The 18,498-nt window shown below is 49.2% G+C and overlaps 2 long non-coding RNA genes across 8 annotated transcripts in view; both read right to left on the reverse strand.

Annotated features, from left to right (window-relative positions):
• LOC149337125 (uncharacterized) overlaps nucleotides 1–5,551 on the reverse strand; it is a 131,414-nt gene extending 125,863 nt beyond the window's left edge. For 4 of the 7 annotated variants that reach the window (XR_016284366.1, XR_016284364.1, XR_016284367.1 and 1 more), the window contains exons 1-2: nucleotides 5,309–5,551; nucleotides 4,357–4,518 (exon numbers count right to left, since the gene is read on the reverse strand). This is a non-coding gene — a long non-coding RNA (uncharacterized LOC149337125). The remainder of the gene's footprint in view (nucleotides 1–4,356; nucleotides 4,519–5,308) is intronic. The other 3 variants (XR_016284363.1, XR_016284368.1, XR_016284369.1) reach the window with 1 other exon arrangement.
• Nucleotides 5,552–17,014: 11,463 nt separating this feature from the next.
• On the reverse strand, nucleotides 17,015–18,101 carry LOC149337130 (uncharacterized). Its single transcript, XR_016284602.1, has 2 exons — nucleotides 17,747–18,101; nucleotides 17,015–17,158 (listed from the first exon to the last, which is right to left on the reverse strand). It is a non-coding gene; the product is annotated as an uncharacterized LOC149337130 (long non-coding RNA).
• Between the last annotated feature and the right edge of the window lie 397 nt (nucleotides 18,102–18,498).

Genomic DNA, 18,498 nt, shown 5'->3' on the forward strand with positions numbered 1-18,498 from the left:
CACCGTACCAAGAAACAGCCCATTTCATTGTCAAGTATCGCATAGACCAAGATGTGTAGAATGTGTCTGCTCAGTGGTGTATGAGCGTCCTCTTTCGTGCAATAAAGTTTATATCAGTCAGACCGGCCACTGTATTAATATTCGGCTCAGGGAACATCTTCGAGCGCTTTCGAATTCAACCTATTCCCATCTAAAGAAGCACTGCCAGTATCGCGGGAAGGAAAACAGTAAAGTGTGCAGACCTTTAGTCGCACACACACGCATTTCATCTTATCACAGAGATAAGACAACAACGAAGTCAATGGAAGCATACCATATTCAAAAAAGACAGGATGAATGCATTAGTCAGCCCTCGTTATTGCTAATCAGTAAAGAGATTGTTTTCCTGGACAACACGTGATTTGCTTTATTGTTTTTTTTTATTATTTTTTTGTGTCTCAGCTGTCCTGCTATTAGGCTGTAGAGGTTCTTAGCCACTGACCTATGATGTGGTCCTAAGATTGTACACTGGGCATGTGCGCTGGAGCTATTAGGTGATGTGATTGTTAGTTATGTCTTTTTCTGAATAAAAAATGTGGTTGCGACACAGCGCTCGTCTGTGTGTCTCCTTATCTCGGTCTTTTGTCCGTTCGTGCTGTTTTCTACCCAAAATGACAAGTTGGCTCAACCAGTTGCAGCTCCTCTGCAACCTGTCGCCTTCCCAGACAAGCCTTGCGACAAGGTTGCCATTGACATCATGAGACCTTTCGACCAAGCTCCTAGTGACTGTCGCTTCGCAATCACACTCACGGACTACTATAGTCAGTGGATGGAGGTCTCTTTCACGAATACTGTCACGACTGCATCAGTTCAAGAATTTCTCCTTAGATATCAACCCAAGGAGAAATTCTTGAACTGTTGCAGTTGTGACAGTATTCGTGAAAGAGACCTCCATCCACTGACTATAGTAGTCCGTGAGTGTGATTGCGAAGTGACAGTCACTAGGAGCTTGGTTGACATGCACGAAGTGCACTCTAGGGCTCCCCATAACTACTTCTAACGACATTCTAGAGAAAATGGGGTTGCATAATGAGTGGAAAGAGCTGGCTGAGGCGGTCAGGATATCCCAGAGGGAGCGACTCGCAGGAACGACGGCAGGTAGACAAATCCTCGACTGGGTAAACCTACCAGCGCCCGGGGAAGGCGAAAGTGTCAGGGAAAGCATAGATCGAGAAATCAGAAAGCATCTATACGTCTCGCCCATACCGAAGAACATGCACCCCCGTACACGACGAGGGGAGGAGGAAAAGCAGAGATAAGCACCTCGTTAACAAATTGGACAACTCCCGCCGGGATCGGTCGCCTACACCGATGCAGCGATCGGGAAAGAAGGCGACGTAACCTAAGTCGCCCTGTTAGACACCGGGATCGCCATAGGAATCGAAAGAAACCGAGATCTACCGCCGGTAGAGGCGGAGGAGATTGCAATAGCCATTGCCATTGCACGACCAGGCGTGATACACGTCGTCAGCGATAGCAAAGCGGCGGTTAGGAATTTTAGCAAGGGTAGAGTCAGCAATTGTGCTGCCAAAATTCTGAACGAGTCGTCTCTGGCCGAAAGCGTGACTATAATCTGGACCCCAGCACACGCCGGTCTCGCCAGCAATGAGGCTGCCCACATGCTCGCCCGCTCCTCATTACCTCGGTGTGCTGCGGACGCCTCCACAACATCTAAAAGCAAAGAGAGTATTGGTACGTTTAGGGATGTAACCGAAAATCTGAAGAAAGACCGGAGGATATATCCGCCACCGGATAGATCCCTGAGTAAAACGGAGTCGTACGACTGGAGAAGACTCCAAGCTCGAAATGTCTTCTCGCCCCTGTGGAGGAGTTGGACGGGTGCCAGAGGGCGGAAGAGGGACGGTGCAGAAACCGAAATTTGTCAATTTTGCGGCCACGTGGCAACAGTAGATCACATAATTTGGAGATGCGTTCGTGCCCCAGGGCACAACGCGATTAAAACTAGAGATGAATGGGAGACCACGCTGAGAAGCTCCGACGAAAAAACTCAGCGCTTCGCCGTCCGCCTGGCGGCCGAGGCTGAAGACCTCTTCTCGTAGACGGGATCGGATGTCCTCCGGCCGCGGTGCGACAGACTGCCTCCCCGGACGCCTGCGTGCGGAGCCGGAGGTGGCTGCCGCGCCATATTCGGCGGAAATAAATGTTCTTCCTCCTCCACTACTTGGGTCCTTTTCTCATGAGGGTTATCCTTAGCAGACTGTGTCTGATCACGGACCACAATTCAGATCTGAGGATATGCAAACTTTCCTCTAGGAATAGGGGATATGCCATAGCTCTCTTTGGTTTATCGCCCCCAAGCCAATGGACTTGTTGAACGGTTTAATATGGTTTTCAAGGCATATGCTCAGCTGGCTCTGTACGAGCAACATGACCTACGTGTTGCTGTTGCTGACTAACTCAGTGTCTACCGATGCTCTTGCGACACAGGCTTGAGCAGAAGCAAGCCAAGTATAAGCATTATGCGGAGCAGTGGAGTGGAGTCAAGCACCGCTCCTTTCTGACTGGCGAGTATGTGCGAGTTTGCAAGCCAATTATATGAGGCAAGCTGTCTGCTCACTTTTCTGAACCTCATAGAGTTGTGGAGTGACGTGGACCTGCCTTATACCTGCTAGATGATGGGCGAGTGTGGCACTCATCCAAATTTTCGGCTGTTCGTCAGGAAGTCGTTGAGGAGCAATTATCGTCCATAGCTTCAGCGGCTCTTTTTGGTGACATTTCGCCGCCCATTGACTGCACACGAGTGCCGACCACTCCAGATTCCGGAAAAGTGAATCAGAGTTCGTCTTGCAATACGCCTCCGACCCAGCATAACCTCAATACCACTGACGTCAGTCAGGGCCCTTCATCGCGCCTGGTTTCACCCACTCCACAACCGACAACCACTCCTCAACCCTTGTGTACCTCAACAGCAAAAACTCCTACTGCAACCCGCAGAAGCACATGTCAAATGAAGCTACCTGGAAAGTTTAGGATTAGAAGAACTCTTACCACCAAGAATTTTTTTTAAGTGTGGCAGAAATGTAGTGAAAAAGATAAGCGTTGCCCACGCACATGCGAAATGAGAAACGAAGGAGGTCAAATACAGAACAGCTTGAATGAGGTCGACTGCTGCCACTGCTCTCTTCTCGAGTCCTAGTTATGATACAACAAACACCATTTTTGCAGAGCGATCAACATGGTGGACGCTTTGGAAGGTTTTTCAAGTTACAGTGTTGCAGAAATCCACAAGCTGTACCACGACGGCACATTGAAAGGACATGACATAATTTCCCAATGGCTGCCAGGCCACTGCAGTATTACTGAAAATCACCAGGCAGACAAGGCTGCCCATTCGGCCGACAACGACGGTATCCCTGTCAATATCACTGTAACGAGAGCTGAAGCAGCATGTCGGCTTCTTTCTTTGAGGCTGGAGCTCACACTTTCAGCGTGGAACACGGGAGAATTCTGCAACCGTCGCCTCAGGGCATAGGACTCTGGACTGGGCCTCCGTTTTCCATATGATATAGCGCGTCACAAAGCAACATTACTGTGCCGTCTATGGCTCAGCGTTGCCTTCACAAATCAATATTGCCACGTATCATTGTAGCGTCCATTCTTTCGCGCAAGGCCGCAGAAAAGGGGTGTTATCATTTTTGTTCGTGACGTGAGAAGCGGCCGGACTAATCTCGATTGTTCACAGCCATGAATAGCTGCATCTACATGTTTCTAGATTACTCTAGATGATCTCGACCTGTTATCTCGAAGTTTCCTTGCCGGCTTTAAATTGAACAATGCCGCGAGCAGCGGACATTCGTAGTTCGACGACCGACGATACAATACGACAACGTGACAATATGCTTTCCGGATCGCAATCACCGATAGCCCTTCTTGTGTAAACTGTGTCTGGGAAGAGAGAATCAATCATCCCCTGTGTGAGTGCCCTGTCTTTGAGAACGAAAGGCACAAGCTACGTTGCGCTCTGGACCGCCTTGATCCTCGCCCTTTCACAGAGGCCAAGATCCTCAGTCTGTGGCCAAAACAGTCGACTGTCACCAAGGCTTACAAGGCACTGTTTTGTTTTTTGCGAGAGACTGCCTTGATTGAGACTTGTTTCCCGTCCATTCTCACTTCCCTCTTCCATCCCCTCATTCCTTTCTACAGCGCAGGATAGCCAACCGGAAACCTTTCTGGTTAACATCCCTACTTTTCCCACCTCTCTGTATCTCTCTCTCTCTCAATTACAGTGGGCAAGGAAACAGCAACAAAAACCTGCTCTCAACGAAAAGAGAAATCAACAGGAAAACATATTCTGACCTGGATCACGAAGCAGGACGAATTGTTGAGCACACTGCCAGTCAGCCTTGCTGCTGCCAAGCCTACTTACTGGTGCAGAACTGTTTCAGTGGGCGATTCATGGGGTCCTATGAGATGAGATCCCTCTAGGTGTACACGATTCATCCATGATGCAGAAATTTCCTGGAAACGACAATAATACCATGGGCTACTAAGAACATATTGCCACTGGAAAGCGGTGGCATGCCGAAGAAACGCCACAACGTAAATTATGATGCCGTACAGGCCACTAAGCTGCTAGTGCGACTGGTGCAAAGTTCACTCTAGTCTAAAGAACATGACACTGTTCACTCAATTTGCACAAAGAAAATTAATTCTAATGGCAGAATCTCTTGCTGCATAGTTTCATTACTAGTGCTTCCTTCCTGAATTGCACGGGGGGGTGCTTAAAAAACAAACACCTACGGCACATTGGTGCAAATACGGTAAAGCGTTGCCGTTGCTTCCGTTGCCAGGCTTGCCACATATGCCGCACCGTAGCAGTCACCGCGACCGTGTTTACCTTACAACAGTGCTAAAACTCGCTACTGCGTCCGACGGCAAACTGCGCTGTTCCCTAATGACAGGTCAGGGCGGCTGTTTGGTGCAGTAACGCCACAAATGGTGCAGCATTTTCTTTTTACGGAACAGCAGCAAAAGGTGACCTGACACAAAACTGCAAAATGCGCCCTCCGTAACTAGACAACACCAGCACAGCATCATATTCTGCCCGGCGCGCGTCGTCTTTCCGAACGCTGCAAGTGGCGTCCGACGACGCTGATACTCGATACATGACTGATGACGCTGATTATCGACCGGGACAAGGCAGGGCCACTGGCAGGAGCGGTCTAGCAAAAAGCGTGGTTCCCGTGCAGACATGTGGTCACGAAAAAATAAATGCGATTATTGACGAAAAATCGACGTGGCGTACTACCTGGGTGGCGTTCCAGCGTTTTTGGCATCACATGGCATCTCCAGTGAAGGAGCCACCCGAACTGAAGCGAAGCTGCGTAACGTTCCTCGTTGCAGTTACCGGTGACAACAGGTGACAATACTTGTTTGAAGCATCCCTGCCACGACGTGCCACAAAGGAACGCTTAAATTTGCGCAGAGCGCAGACTTGCGCACATGTTCGCGCGCATGGAGGTTTTTTCTTCGTGTTCGCGCGTCCGGCGCTTCGATGCCAATGTTGCCATAATCGATATGGCAACCTTCCAACTTTCAACACGTTTCAAGAGTTTGTTTATCAAAAAAAAAATTTCAAACACAAATATTGTAGCAAATAATACAAAAAAAGACTTTAAAGGCTTTTCAGCGTTTTTTTTGTCTTTATTTTTCCTAACTCTACCATAAAGTTAGCCTGTTTGTTTTGTTTTTTTTTGTTTTGTTTTCTCCCATTTTGTTTTTTTCCTAAAGCGCGCAATTTTTGAGTTTACAAAATGTTCGCTAGTACTTTGAAACGCTAACTTTCACAGTATATATGTGCCCCCTTTCCCCCCAAAGTGACATTATGCCTTCCTCTCAAAATAAAGGACTTAGATATGAAGTAACAGAGCTTGTCACCGCGATGGCCATGTCACTGGTGATCGAGGTTTTTCCTGTGTGCTCTAAGAACGAGCTCGTCAATGCTATGGTGGCTCCATATCAATGCGCAGTTCAACACTGAGTCGTCGGGAAAGCGGGTACGGGATGTTTCGCTGCAGATCACGTGGAAGGGACACTAGGGAATGCCGATTTCAGTTTTGAGACTGACCCCGAAAGACATGAGCAGGCGCTACCATGAAGATTCGAGACCTGAGCCATCCTTTGCTGCTTCTGGCTGACATTGCAAGGTGACGACACGTGGCCGCATTCGCCTCACTGCGTTGACTGCCAATGTTCGGTACAGAAGGAATTAAGAGTAAACGGCTAGCGCTTGGTAAGGGTGCGCTCCATAATATGTGTTCTTGGACCATTAGGAAAGATGCTGCCGAAAAGCTTTGTAATGTTTATTTGTTCATGCTCAAAACCACCGGCACGCGGCTTTATAAATTTGTTTCTGACAAGAAATATGCAACCATGCAGATTTACAGCCCGCAACAAGTTCTACGCTGCTGGAAATTGTCGTATACGTAGGCGATCTCCGAGCTCCTTAATCTCGAAAAGTCTTCGACATCTTCGAGAGCGGATATAATTCTGCTCTTCGACGACTGCTGAGCACATATTTGTTGCACTGTCACCACGGAATGTTCAGTACTTTGCGGGCGCAAGTCAGCCACGTAATAGGATATATGGCCCAATGAAGAGTTTTGTTTTCGTTGTTTTCCGGCTTGCCGTCACACCTCTGGTGTATGCTGACGCAGCATTTTTCGACAGCCAATGATCGGTCATGGTCGGGATTCATATTGGTTTCCAATGTGCTTGAGAAAACACCAGCTTGTGTGATGTAAAAGATCTTGGCTACCGAGCTGAATTACGGCGACATTGGTCAGAGTGCTGATAAAGAATTTGTCACCATGCAACCCAACAAACCCAAAACCTCCTCAAAATCTCCCAAAAATGACCCATCGGGACATCTGGAATCTCCCCAGGAGGTGCTCATTTTTCCCGAACACATCTAAAAAACGTCCCCACAACTAGCAATGTCCAAAAAGTTGTGCGTCCCATGGAAAGCCCCAAAAGGTTAATGCTCGATTTCTCGGCTCTGGTTCAATAAAATTATTCCTCCTTTTTTCATGCAGCCTGCAGGCATCCAAGCGCACATATGTGCCAAATTTCAGGTGCATACTTACGTTACAGGTGGTGTAATCCACCTTTCCACTCGTCTGAATGCGTGCTGGCTCGGCCGTTCTGCACTTATCCATTTACGTGAAATGTCCTAGCATTTTGCACACAAAGGAAATATGAACTCAAAAAGTCACCCGATTTGGCTCATATAAGAGCAAATAGCAGCGCCATACAGAAGTAATTTCAGTTTACTAGGTGTGCTCTTAGCACGAATTGCATCCTGTCGTCCATGCCGGCGACCGCACCATACACCACCACAATCAAAATGCATTCATGTTTCAGACAAAGAAAAACAATACAGACCGAATTGAAAGTCCGTGCCGAAAAACTTACGTTCAACGGCGCAAATCTGAATGAATACAAACAGCAGACGCAAACGTATGCACCATTTAATACACAGTGTACATAACACTACGGCGCCATGCATATGATGGCCACTTTTTTCTCCAGCCCTGAGAAATCTGCAATATGAAGCAAGTAAAACAGAATACAGGCTGAAAGTTGATGCACCTTAAACGAGCATTCTAAGGGCTTCAAATGCAGATATGCACATGCAAAAGCAAACGTATGTAAAGAGCAACTTCGGTGACAAAAGAAAAGACGAGATGGGCGTACGCTGCAGACACGCAGTTTCAGGTCACGGATTTTCTTCAAGTTGAAACCCCCCTCACGCTTAGAGACTCGGAGCAAGCTTCAGCGACGTGTTATCAAAACAGAAAAAAATATTATTTCTACTAGGCGAAAATAAAAAAAAATGCGAGAAGAGCCTGCAGTATGCTTAAATAAATAAATTAAATAAATAATTAAAATAAACCAACATACCTTGACGACGTTGCCTACGGAAACCCAGGGATGAAATACAAGGCTGCAACAGCTGAAACCATAAATTAAACGCAGGCTTCTGTCCTGCGCCTTCTCACAGCACAGCGAGCGCTCAAACTACGCGTTACACCCTCGTAACGATCCTGGGAGTTTTATTTTCTTGTGACTAAGTGTGGAGATAAGACTGCTTGGAGCCAGGCGGGAAGGTGAACGTGCTCAGGTACGTGCGGTGGCGCGCTGCATCCATGGTGCGGCAGACCGCGCATGCGGCACAGTCCAGCGTGGGAGTCAAGATCAAGGCACGATTAATCCAGTGGGAGAGAGTCAATATAACCACGCGAACACTGCACAAACTATACCGCTGCGGCAGGATAGCTGCGCGGTGGAGAAGTTGGTAGAGCAGGCTAAATGCATGGGCACTCGCAGAAAGAGAGTGGCGGGTCTCGGAAGGTCCTTCCCGCCTCAGACCGTAGTAGACGGCCACGCTGCCACCACCAACGTGCTGCAGTCGTCGGAGGCGCTGAGGAATGCAGGGTGCGTGCGAGGAGTCACCTATTGCCACGAACTCCGCTGCCACGAACGCCGCCTCGAACAGCGGCATCAGTAGGGCCGTGGAGCTGCGCAAAGGACTTGCGATGCGCAGCCGCGGCATCAGTTCCTGTTACGTCCTTTATTGCTGGTGGCAGGGTACAGACTGGCGGGGAAGCCGCCAACACGTGACACATGGTAGCTCAGGGTTGCTTGGCCCTAAAGATTGTCCCGCTATAACACTCCTCCCCCCTACGTCACGAAGTCCTTCAGATACGCAGGGCGGCTGCGTTGGCGCTGTGGTCGCTGGACTTGAAGGGAAGTACTCGCTTCACGGTCCTCACCACAGGAAGCAGATTCGGTACTGGGCGCTGCAGCCTCCTCCAGTCTTTCTCCTTGGTCCCGTCTTCCAGGGTCCTCTAGGCTTGAAGGAATGCCAAGCCCGGAACACCCTGCCGGGGAAGCAACCAGCGGTTCCTCCTCTTCACACATCCCAGAAGCGAAACTGTCCAATGCGTAGCTGGCAGAACGACTTCTGAGTTGGTCAACATGACGTCTCCATCGACGACCGTCCTTGGTGACGACCAAGTACGACACTGGTCCTGTGACAGCATCCACAATGCCCGGCAACCACTTGGGCCCATAGAGATAGTTGCGCACAAACACTCGATCTCCCACATCAAACAGTCGCACTGCCTGGCTACGGCGCTGCATCACCTGCTCTTGTTTCTGCTGCACACTGGACTGCAGGTCAGGATGCAGACGCTCTAACACAGTTGAAAGTTTCCTGCCCATTAGCAATTCGGCCGGGCTCTTGCCTGTTGTAGCATGAGGCAGGATATGCTGGGTCATTAAAAACCTAGCCAGACGTGTGTCGATATCGCCTCCAACCATTCGCTTGAGTACTCCCTTGGTTTCGCGCACCATGCGTTCTGCTTGACCATTCGAAGAAGGGTGATATGGGGCAACGGTCACATGTCGGATTTGATTCCGGCACATGAAGTCTCTGAACTCCTCCGAACAAAAGGCAGTGCCATTATCAGAAACAACAGTTTCTGGAATGCCATGGGTAGCAAAAAGGAAACGAAGCTTCGCACAAACTGTAGCTGTCGACATGGAATTCATCCGGCACACTTCCAACCACTTTGAGTGAGAGTCCACCACAATGAGGAAAACTTTGCCTTGGAAGGGCCCAGCAAAATCGATGTGTAGTCTTGTCCAAGGACGCTTGGTGAATTCCCAAGGGTGAATCTTTGCAGCTGCTGGCGCAGACCTGGATTCCTGACAACGTGCACAGTCTCTCACCTTCTGCTCAACATCTCTGTCGATTCCTGGCCACCACACGGCTCCTCTGGCAAGCCCCTTCATCTTGACAATTCCTGGATGAGCTGTGTGAAGAATGTCCATGACATACGGTCGAGCTGGCTCTGGAATGACCACACGACTGCCCCACAGCAAACAACCTTGGTACACCGACAGTTCATGCTTGCGGCTCACAAACGCTGCAAACTCTTCTGGCAGCTTACCCTCTGGCCACCCATGCTGCACCCAATTGCAGACTCTAGCCAACAGCTTATCCCTTGACGTGAATCTTGCCACCTTCCTAGAGTTCCATGCTACTTCCGGCGCCATTTCCAGCATCCCTACTTCCCCAAGACGCTGCTCCTCTTCCTCTGCCCTACTGGCTCTCAGTGGTAAACGACTGAATGCATCAGCATTGGAAAGCTTCTCCGCTGGTCGATACTCAATTTCATAGTCATAAGCCGATAACATGAGGGTCCAACGCAGCATCCGTGGTGATAGCACCTGGGGAATGGGCTTGGCATGGTGCAACAGTCCTAAGAGGGGTTTGTGGTCTGTCACAATTTTGAAATGTCTCCCATATAGAAACTGATGATACTTCTTTATGCCAAAGCCGATGGCGAGCGCTTCTCGGTCTGTCTGGGCATAATTCCGTTCTGCCGCACTCATAGTTCTCGACGCATATGCAACCGGTCTCTCGCTGCCATCTTCGCACACATGACTCAACACAGCACCCAGTCCGTACGGGGATGCGTCACAGGCCAGCACTAGGGGTTTGTTGACATCATAGTGCACCAGAACATGTGATGACTGTAGCAGATCTTTCGCCTGGCGAAATGCTTCCGCCTCAGCTTCCATCCAACGCCACTCGCGACCCTTGTCCAACAGCCGGTACAGTGGCTCCAAGGCATGAGCTGCTCCTTTAAGAAACTTGTTGTAAAAGTTCAGGGCTCCTAAAAAGGCTTGAAGTTCCTTTTTGCATGTCGGCTCTGGGGCCTTGTGAATAGCACGCACCTTGTCTTCTGTCGGCTGCACACCTGCAGAGTTCACACGGAATCCCAAGTAACACACTTCCTCAACACCAAATTGACATTTGTCAAACTTTAGTCGCAGACCGTCTTCATGAATTCTTTTGAGCACTTCTTGTAAACGAGCATTGTGCTGCACCTCATCCTTTCCACCGATCAAGATGTCATCCAAGAACACAAGAACACCATCAATTCCATGCAACAGTTCTTCCATGTACCTCTGAAAGATAGCCACTGCCACTGCCACGCCAAATTGAAGACGGGTTACGCGGAACAGTCCCCGATGTGTTGTAACCGTCAACAAGTCAGCTGTTTCTTCATCAACAGTCTTCTGTTGATACGCCTGTCCGAGGTCTAGCCTTGAAAACTTCGAGCAACCTGCCAGCCTGGCAAACAGCTGCTCCGGTGTCGGCAGGGGATACGTTTCCCACTGCACTACACGATTGACTGTGCTCTTGTAGTCCCCACAGATCCTTATCGATCCATCTTTTTTGACAACTGGAACGACAGGTGTTGCCCACCTCGAGTGCCGCACAGGCTGGAAAATGCCTTGGCTCACCAACTTGTCCAGTGCTTCGTCCACCTTCGGTCTCAATGCAAACGGTACTTGTCGTGGCTTCAGAAATCGCGGTGGAGCTGCCGGGTTCACCTCTATGCGTACAGGAGGCCCTTTACTTGTCCCAAGTCCAGGCTCAAAGACTGAAGAATACTTCTTGAGCAAGGCTGTTGTTCCCCTACTGCCAGTTCGACTCGGCTCGTACACACTGTGAACACCACTCAGACTTATTCCCAAAGACTTGAACCAGTCCCGACCGAGAAGTCCGATACTAGCACCCTTAACCACCACCAATCGCAGGCGATGTTCCTGCCCCTTGAATTCCACCTTCACGGTCAGTTCACCCAACACTCGTAGTTCCTTGTTATTGTAAGCTCGGAGATGAAGATTACTTGGGCGCAACGCCCTTTTCGATATTCGCAGCTTCTGCATAGTCCGGTCGTTGATGACTGAACACACTGCACCAGAGTCCACCTCCATCTCTAGGGGACTTCCGTTGACGCGCACTTCCACTCTCACGGCTGGCTCTTCACCAGACAGCACGAACACGTCGTAAACGTCCGACGCAGCATTCTTGTGACGGCCTCCACTGGCCCGTTTTTTGTTCTGAGAGTTGGGTTCAGCCGAAGCGCGAGCTGCCGCCTTCCTCCTGCATGCTCTCACTATGTGCCCTCGTTGCTTGCAGAAGTGGCACTGCATATTCATGAATGGGCAACTGCTTGGCGAATGCGCACCCTTGCAGCGGAAACATACGCTTGTGCTCCCAGGCGAACCAGCCTGCTTATGGGTACCCTCCTTGGCTGTCACTGGCGCAGAGACCTTCGCAACACACGGGTCGAAACGCTGCCCGCTCACGCTGCCAACTTCACACGATGCGGCACTGCCGCGAATTTGCTCGGTCTGTCGCTGCGCAGATTCCATTGCAATGGCTTTCTCCCGAGCTGTAGCAAACGTAAGCTCCGGCTCCGCCAGCAACCGACGCTGAAGGGTCTCGCTTCGCACCCCGCACACTAGCCGGTCGCGCAACATGTCATCGAGCGACGCACCGAAATCGCAGTGTTCCGAGAGACGTCGCAATTCTGCGATGTAGTCGGCAATTGACTCACCGGGCTGCTGTTGACGTGTGCCAAACTTGAAACGCTGTACTGTCACCGACGGTCGCGGCGAGAAGTGGTTTGAGAGACGCCTGACGATCTCATCGTAGGCCACGGCCGACGGCGCATCCGGAGAACAAAGGGAGCGAACGATGGCATACGTTGCTGGGCCGCAAACGCTGCAGAGCGTTGCTCGCTTCTTCTCGTTACCGTCGATGTCGTTTGCTTGAAAGAAAAATTCGAGGCGCTCCAAATACAAGGGCCAAGACGTCGCCTCTGTTGGAACGAATTCCTCAATCGTGCCCAGCGCAGTTGCCATTTTTACCTCGTCGCCAATTATATGTTACGTCCTTTATTGCTGGTGGCAGGGTACAGACTGGCGGGGAAGCCGCCAACACGTGACACATGGTAGCTCAGGGTTGCTTGGCCCTAAAGATTGTCCCGCTATAACAGTTCCAAAAGGAATGGTGTGGGCACGCCGAGGTGCGCGGGAAAACTTCCGTGAATCCGTAGCTACGAAGTCCACTACAGCCCAGTTGGCGCAGTGACGAGAGCAAGAACTGCCGCGCGCTGGGGCTTGTGCTCGAACGTCTGGGGCAGCGCGAATAAGCGCACGTGCGCAAAATGGCGTCCGTCCAGCGAGGAAGCCGGGCGAGCGACGGGAGGCCATTACCGCACTTCTGCTAGACAGCGGCGCAGCGAGGAGTGCCGATAGTCGGAGACGCCTGGAGGAACCACCACACAATTTTGAAGTTGGGCGCAAGCTGGGAAAACGCTAGAAGATGGGAAAGATGTTGACCGCCGCTGCCGGCGGCGCGATGAAAATGCAGACCGCCGCCGCCTGCCTGCAGCATGAAGCCGACGGCCCACGTGCGAGAAACGCATGCACCGAGAGAGATGCGGCGGTTAACCGCTTCCTTCGGCTGTTCGAATGAAACTGCCGTTTCATCTCTCAAAACGACGAGTGCAAGAGCAAAACCTTCTCTCCCCGCAGCTTGTGGCGCGAAGGAGAGAGAAAAGAGAGCGCGAGCAGTCGATTTTTATTTCTTGTTGAAAATCATTGGTCCCAAAACGTTATGCCCAGTTACATTTCTGGGACGAAAATGCATTAACTCGCTTTTGTTGCTGCTTAACACTCCAGAAAAAACGTTTCTAGACCTTTAGTGGGAGCACTGCCTTTTTGCTTGTGTTTCTATGTCGTGCCTCTATGGTCTGGAAACGTTTGATAAACGTTGTACTGGGACTGGGACATTCCATCCTTTTTTGGAGTTTCTGAGGAGGTTTTGTGTTTGTTGGGAAGCGAACGTAATGGCGAATCTTGGGCCAAGTAGGCACGTATCTGGAAACAGCTTTTCCAAGGTGCGCCACCGAACAGCCTCCGCGGCGAAAGTAGTGCGCACTTGAATGTTAATTGTATTACGTAACGGTTATCCTGGTAGCAAATTTATAGCCAACGTAGTGGTGACTCCAGTCCGGCGAACAGGAACACAGCGAGAATGTCTTCGAAACGAAACTCTTTATTCTGGCTTACTTGCGCCCGCAAAGTAAATCACTCGGCGGCGGCGTAGCGTGCTCGGCGGTTGTCGTACAGAATGACCGCCGCTGTCGGCCGTGCTCTTTTTAAAGCTGATAGCGAACCTTCGAGATAAAGCTTTAGAAGTTACTAGAACATTCTGGCGCAAACTAGAAACGGCTCTGTCCGGTTGCGATCAATAGAGATAATTCTAGGCGCGTCTTGCGTCAAAACGAAGGGATAAAGCGGCGTGCCGGCAGCCTTACAAATAAACAAACGCTAGATTCGCGGCAGTATATAATCGCTGCCTCATCGTTTTATTTACTGCAGTGCTGAAGCAAGCTAGCCAGAATTACAATATAAATGTAGCAGCTGCTATTATATTGCAGTTTTTTCATGACTCACGTGGGCTATAACCACACTTTGGAGTCACAGTCATTGGTCGGCTGTTGAAATCGAAGCCAAAACAGCACGAGAAACAAATTTGATTATACAGCATTTTGTGGTAGCAGGAGAATACCACGAGGTAATTAATGTCTTGCGCATCATTACAAATAAAAAAAAGCGCACCCAAAAGTTAGGATGTCTTTAAGAAGTTTGCGGGGATACGGTGGCCACAGCCGGCAAAGGACGGGTATGGATAACAGGGGACAGGGTTAATTGGAGATATAGGAGAGGTCTTTGCCCTGGAGTGGACGTAGTCGCGATGACGATGATGATATGTCTATCGCTTTCACCTCGTTAAACAGTTCTGAGTATAAGCGCCCGTGTTGTGCTGTAAGTACGTCTCGACGCTTGAATCCTTTTATAATGTGATGATGATCATGAATTTTTGTGGCGCAAAAGCATCTGGGGCCAAAGATCTAGAGTGCCATAGCACAATCTGTTTTTTGTCCTCTCAAGGTTGGGTCAAAGAGATGTCCCAAGTATTTCACCCGAAAGAAGCTGAGCACAGGCCAGGAGAAAGCTTGTAGCCCTTGTATCACCTGTGGGCGCCCGGCGGCACTGGGGATCGAACCCCGCGCCTCCTGCATGCGAGGCAGATGCTCAGATCACTACGCCACCGCTTCCGTCCGTTTATTATGTCTGACTTCCAACTATCCCAAACAGTTCTTTTAAAATGAGGAAAACGCTGAAAAACAACTTTCACCATTGCTTACAACCTGAAGCTTCCTTGTCTTAATTCCTACAAAATCGCTGGGGAGAGAGTTTTTCTAGTTAAGGATATATACATACGCGCTTCCAAACCATCTTAGCATCATTCAGGAACGCGTTAATCACGTGCGGCCATATGCAGTTCGTTGCAATGATTTCGTGTCTATAATGTGGCTCTACATACAGTTATCACAAGCTCATGTGTGTGGGATACTTCGTCATCCCCGGCGTCATCGTTGAAGGTAAGGAAGAGTAGTCTTTGAGAGATTAGATCATTTGAGCATAATGTTAATTGGCGCCGCGAAGCGGGTGCAAAAGCAGCAGCCGTACAAAGAGTATTATGGCGGCACCAAGACCCGTCTGCGTCGCCAAGAGCGCGCATCTGCATCGATGCACTGCTCTTTCTTGGCGGCACGTCACGGACGTGCTTGTCCCATATGCCGAAGTGCCTGAATAACAGGAAGATAGTATGGACGACCTGCCATGCTTTGCAACATTTAGTCCTCTTTATAAACAATATTCGACTTCAGTGAAGTGAGAACACTGAAGAGATATATGGAAGAGAGAGGACAATGTCCCAGACAACACCAAACGTCCTGAGGACGTCCTCAAATGATCAGAACGTCTTCATCCTGAACAGGACATTCTCAGTACCTTTTGAGTGCATAAATCGCTAAATGTCCTCATGAGGATATTGAGGGATTTGTGCTTTGCTGGTACTCAGAGAAAATTCCTCAAATGTCCTACAATTGTCCTATTGCAGGATAGTACTGTGGAACCGAACTGAGATCAAGCCAGCTGTATCTCGCACTCTGCTCTCATTAATTAAGAACTGCAGGTTTGTTAAACGATATGTGTGTACAATAGTGATCTAACGAAGGAAACGGTTGTGGCCCCCAAAATTATAACCCTTGAGGAGATATCTTAAGGTATTTTTGCTTGCACCTCTTGTTATGCATCGCATGGTTCTGATGGGGTTGTATACTGTTTAGATTTTTGGACCGCAGGCAGCAGCTAGAATTCAACTTCGGAGAACTACACCCTGCGGCCTTTGGTGAACCCATTCTATTTGCTCATTATGGTTGCCTTCGCTTACATTAGCTTTGAACGCTACACTCTCGTGAAAAAAAAGGTCGATTCAAATCCTGAAGTAGTACCGAAAGCGTCCCCAAACATGACCCTCAAGACATCCTGAGTATGCGCAACGGATGGACAAATGGATCCTAGTTGGAGCGCTTGACGACCAGTTACAGACAACCTGAGGACGTCTGAATGTCATGACGCGGACATCCTGAGGTGATACTCTGGACGTCTTTGCGTTGTCTGGAGTGAGAGACGCGACCAAGAAAGTGCTACAACAAAGTGCTTGGTCTATAAAGTGCAAAAGGGCGGCAGCGCTTAAGGCAGGGAATTGTACCATATATAAATATCCAAATGAGGATTTCCTCAATTTGTACTTTACTGGACGCAGAGCTTATAGGTGCTCTGAAGAAGAATCTGAACTCGTCTTTTCACCACGGCAACTTAATCTACACGTTCCGAACATTCTTAGAAACTTCGAATTATTGTCCTGTGCGGCCGATTTCCATAATTTAAATCGAATTAAACGTCCCGGCTTCCGCCTTTCCCAAGCAACCACCGATATCCTTCGGACGGCCGACAGAGGTCTGTTTGGGATGTTCTGTACGTCCGCTGAACATCCGCAAACAGCCGGTAGACGTCCGTCGGCCGTCCGAAAGGTGGCCAAAGGTATACGGTTCGCCCGTCGACGGACGTCCAGTTGAGTACGTCCATTGGCGGATCTTTCTCGAATATTCGCATATATGGTGCATGCGTGCTTTTTTCACTCCGCGCGATGCAATAAAACCAAAAACAATTTGATGCACAGCACGCATATTTTATTGTGGTTGATGATACATCAGCAGAGCAATGGGTTATATTCGGAAAATTTCTTAAATGTGACTCTTCAAATGTGGCAAGCTTGGGACACACATCCGTAGTCTTCCCACCCACAGGATTTCTGAAATAAAAAGAACGCGGCAAACATCAGTCACGTGAAACGAATGGCACAATGCAGCAGCCGAAGTAAAAACATTGGAACCAATTAATAGAAGTGTTTAATGCTGCAAGTATAACAGACAATGCACTTTAACAAACACCTCAATAAGAATAAGGCAATAACAGCTCTCACTTTTCCACACCATATTTGACAATGTATCTGTTCTTTATTTATTCTCATGGGCCTTAGGGCACTAACCTGCGCAGCACTGTACGCGACTGTGCACAGAAAGCCGCAAAGCTTCCGTTGCGAACTACACGTGCTTCCTATGGTCTGCCTTTCGCGCGTTGTCACTCTTTATATAGGCACAGTGAACCTAGCGATGCCTTAAAAATTAACAAGATGCGAAAATACTCCGTCCCGCAACTTTAGCCGCGCGAGTTGAGGGCTCCCGCAGCTGTGTGATGTAGGCTCCCGAAAGTGTGAGAACAGCACACACTTGTGGAAGCCATCTCCTCGCGCTTACTGCTCCCACTGTCCTGTGAACGAATGTTATATGAGCATGCATTGTCCCAGAAGCAAGTTCCAAGAAGTGTACTGGATACATACCTTCGTAGGCAATCACACGTGCACTAAGCCTTCTTTAAACCAAGGTCGACGCAGTACGGGATTCCGGCGTTCCAGAAGAGCTTCAGGCGCTTCCCGTATCTTTCGAATTGCTTAAGTTACATACTACTTTCGTCCACAGACCGAACAAAGCCACAAATTATAATAAAAGAGCTATAAAGCTCTTGCGCGACAACACTACCCGACAAACCAACAACAGCGCTACGGAGCCGTACTGATGGATTGGATTGGACTGACCGCGAACTGACATCTATGATGATGGTTTTCATTACTTGCGTATGGTTTCAACGGCAAGTTTAGCTAGCAAAACGGTGGACATGTCGCACAACTCCACTAATTTGGAGAAGTTTTACAAATATAAAACTAGTCATTGCGTTCTTGCAAAATTCTGCAACACCTCCTTCTCCTCTTAGATAAATTTAGCTCGTTGGCGGCTCTTGCACTGCAGGAAGGAGTGGAATCGCACCAATTTACAAACATCTTCGCGGCAAACCCTCCAACTGATGCAAATAAAACAGTGTACATACACGAAAGACGCGAATTTTCTGTGAAATAAAAAACGCCCATACTCATGGCCTGGGAAAATACTCGGCCTTACATCCTTCGGACGTACACCTCGTCTCTCATGCGGATATACAAAAGTGGACACTGTCCGCACGTCCGGCGGATGTACGAATACGGATATCCGAAATCGGATTCTGTTCGTACGTCCGATGGACGTCCGATCTCGGCAA

This window comes from Amblyomma mixtum, chromosome 7 (assembly GCF_055824585.1).
Source record: "Amblyomma mixtum isolate Tamu chromosome 7, ASM5582458v1, whole genome shotgun sequence".
Lineage (NCBI taxonomy): Eukaryota > Metazoa > Arthropoda > Arachnida > Ixodida > Ixodidae > Amblyomma > Amblyomma mixtum.